The sequence below is a fragment of the Mandrillus leucophaeus genome, unplaced genomic scaffold (assembly GCF_000951045.1).
Source record: "Mandrillus leucophaeus isolate KB7577 unplaced genomic scaffold, Mleu.le_1.0 Scaffold1041, whole genome shotgun sequence".
NCBI lineage: Eukaryota > Metazoa > Chordata > Mammalia > Primates > Cercopithecidae > Mandrillus > Mandrillus leucophaeus.
In genome coordinates, this window is record NW_012098555.1 from 494474 (window position 1) to 498682 (window position 4209).

The following is a 4209-nucleotide window of genomic DNA, read 5'->3' on the forward strand; positions in this document are numbered from 1 at the left end:
TTTGGAAAAATATAAACTGTTAAGCGATTTGGACCATTGATCTTTATAGCTGTCTCCAGAAAATTCCCCAAAAATCACTTGTTTCAAAGATCCCAGCAAGTGTGCTCATCCCTGGTGTTTTTCTGTAGTTTCTGCCATGTGTTAACTAGCTAAACAGTGATGGTCAGTGGCAGCTTCCCTTGACGTTGGCTTCTTTAGCTTTTCAAACATTTAAAAACTCCCATCTTACAATTAAAACATTTCATCTCATGGAGATACAGTGGAATGAGACTGGAAAGTGTATGAAGGTAAGAGGGGAAATAAAGAGAGGTTAGTGAATGAGTACAAACTTACCAATAGAGAGAAGAAGTAAGTTCTAATGTTAGATTGCAGACTAGGTTGACTATAGTTAGCAACAATATATTGTATATTTCAAGGCAACTAGAAGAGAGGACTTGAAATGTTACCAGAACATGGAAATGATAAATACAGAAGGTGATGCACACCTCAAAAACTCTATACATCCTATACATGTGAAATATATGAAATATCTAAAATATAAAATATAATATGAAATATATAAAATATAAATATGTGAAATATATTCACATGTACCATCTAAATGTATAATAAATTGAGAAGAGTTTTTGCTTATTTTTTTGGCAGACATTACGTTAGTATTTGATTTCTATAATTTTGAAGATTGGAAAAAAGTTTTAAAACTCATTATTTAGCTATTAATCAACAGGGATTTGTGTGTGTGTGTGTTTGTGTGCGTGTGTGTGTGTGTATCTGTATCTGTGTTTTCAGAGAGAAGAAATTCTTTAAAAGCATTTTTAGCCTTCTTAAAACAAATGTAAAACAAATTAAAGAGAACCCTGGGATGACAAGAACATTGGTGGTATTTATATTCTCTAAAATTGTTTAATTAATTCACATTTTTGGGTGTACTTTAATAGATCTTTGTTTGCAAACACATTTTTAGAATTGTTAAAAGTTACTTAAAATTTAACTTTTCAGAATTCCTTCTATAGCTATGATTATTCTCCTGTAAATTGTATTTCTAAACTTTTTTTTTTTTTTGCAATTTACTTCTTTCTTGCATAGGTTGGCAAAAAAAAAAGTATCATATTTCACTTCTGGTGGATTTTTTTTGGATTAATTTACAAATTTTATTTTTGTTTTTGTTGATATTATCTTTATTTTTTTCTCCCCATGATCCTTTGTTTTATGTTGTCTAGTCTAACTTCGTGAATTGAATTCTGAGTAATTTAATTTCATTTCTTTATATTTACTAATACATGCTTAAATAAGTTTAATAACAAATTTTCTATAGCAATCTCTAGCAGCATTCTATATTTGGATATGTTCCTTTTCCATTAATATTATTTTTGGCTATCTCTGACTGAATCTGATTTCCTTTCCTCACCTAAGAATTTTAAAGAAAGTGTTTTCAAAATCCAGTTGCTTAAAGTATTTTTATTTCTACATTTTCACTAATTTATAATACCAACTAATTTTGTCAAAATATTATCTGTATTTAAAATTTAAAATGTATTTTTTGTGTTCTAATACATAATCGCTTTGTTTATGTAAAATTTGCTATCTATAAAGTTATTAAAATTAAGTTATATTTATTCAGATTTATTGGTTACTTATTTCAGATTCCCAACATTTTTATATGGTTTGTCTATATGACTTGTTATGATTATATGAATAAAAATTACCTACTATTATTATCTGTTGATATCTCCTCTCAGTTCACAAAATTTATATTTCGCAAATTTTGTTATTAATATTTACTAATTTATTAATTAGCTGCAGTAGACCACATTGTGGAATTTTCTTTTGATTTGATACCTTTAATGGAATGAACCTTTCAGTATATTTATATAATAAATGATCTTTATCTGGTTCCATTATCACAACCACAGCATTCAATTAATACACCTTAGCTCTTTCTTTTTTTTTTTTTAATTTAAGTAGATGAGTTGTAACCATTTACATTTGTTGTTATGCTGTATTATTTTGATTTAATTGTGTGCTTTGATTTAATTGTATAAATTTAAGGGGCAAAAGTGCAATTTTATTACATGAATATATTGCGTAGTGGTGTTTAAGCCTGAGTTTTTAGAGTGTTCATCACTGAATAACGTACCCATTAAGTATTAAGCTCCCACCTTTAGGTGAGAACATGTGGTTTTGTTTTTCTGTTTCTGAATTGTTTCACTTAAGATAATGGCTTAGAGTTCCATTAAATGTTGCAGCAGAAGACATGCTTTTATTCTTTTTTATGGCTAGGTAGTATTCCATTGTGTATGTGTACCACCTTTTCTTTATCCAATCTGTTGACAGACAATAAGGTTGTTTCTATATCATTGCTATTGTGAATAGTGCTGCAATAAATATACAAGAACAGGTCTTTTTGATATAATGATTTATTTTCATTTGAGTAAATACTCAATGGTGAGATTGCTAATTCGAATGGTAGAAATCTCCGTATTTTTCATTAGGTTGTACTAATGTACATTTCTACCAACAGTGTATAAGCATCATCTGTTATTTTATTTTTATAATAGCCATTTTGACTTGTATAATATGATATCTCATTTTGTTTTTAATTTGCATTTCTCTGATTATTAGTGATGTTGAACATTTTTTCATATGCTCTTTGGTTATTTGTGTGTTTTCTTTAAAAAATGTCTATACATATCCTTTATCCACTTTTTAAAGGGACTATTTACTCTAATGTTGTTATTTATTATGTTTTTATTTTCTGAGAGTTTTTATACTATAAAAATAATTTGGCAATTCTTTCCTATGTTTTTGGATGTGTATGCATATATGAGTGTGTGTGTTTTAATTCAGGCAACTTGGAAGAGATGCATTTTTTATACTTCTATTAGTTATAACTGTGTGCAACATAATTGCCATGAAAATATCTTATTTTTCCTAATCATAATTTCTTCTTTGTGGGTATAACAGCATCCTCTTGTCCTCAATGGGCCACCACTGTCTTACTCTCAGTCTAGGTGGTTTGGGTAAAGCTGACTTCCCCATAAGCTTTAAAAGTGGCATATGATAATAGGTACATGCATTGAAAGGGTTCCTTATTTTCCACCTTTCTATGTAACTTTCTCATTATAATAAAAATGTAAAAGAAAACAAAAGAAATTAAAAGATGAATCAATTTAAATGTTTTTGACTATAAAATTTATTTTTTTTAGAATCATAAAGGATGCCATGTTGTACCTATTTTTGTAACTGTGGCACCTGTCTTTGCATTGGTCTTCTTATTTCTTTATCAGCTGTCCTTAGGACTATTCTAGAGAGTTTAGAGATGGTCATCTGCATTGGGTTATGTAACAAAACAAGGATAATTAACTTCATCAGATTTTGGACAGTGCAAAATGGCATAAAATTCTGAAAATATGTATTCTAAATTACTTGCCAAAGAGCATACATGAGATAACAATAAGAATACAATAGGAGGCTGGTTGTCGTGGCACACACCTGTAATCCCAGTGCTTTGAGAGACTAAGGCTAGAGGAGCACTTGAGGCCAGGAGTTCAACAACAGCCTGAGCAACACAGTGAGATCATATCTTTACAAAAAGATTTGAAAAATTAGCTGACCGTGGTAATGCATGCCTGTAGTCCTAGCTACTTAAGAGACTGAAACAAGAGGATTGTTTGAGCCTGGGAGTACGATACTCCTGTGAACTATGATTGTGTCACTGCATTCTAACCAAAAAAAAAGAAAGGGAAAAAGAAAGTACAATAGGAGTATAACTCTAGCAAAATAAGTATGGTGTGGGAAATTTTTTTTAGGAATTCATAACACATACAAAAAATAAAATGTGTTATTTTAAAATCCATAGACAAGAAGCCTACTAATTTGATTTAACTCCATTTTGACTGTGATCCAAATATACATTTGGAAATATATCTTAACATCTCTAGGTACATGATTCCACTTAATTCTGATATATAATTTAACAAATGCTGTTATAACTAACTAAGCCATAAATCATTGTTACTATATAATATTTATTTTTAAATACATAACAAATTAAACATATTTTCAATACACCTTTTATGGAGAGAATTAGGGTAGGATTTACTTTTGTATATGATACATCTATAATGTTATTCTAAGGATAGAAGATGTTTTATTATCTCTGTGTTGTGGCTCATCAATTTTGACTGGGAAGCTTCCACTGTCTTCTGG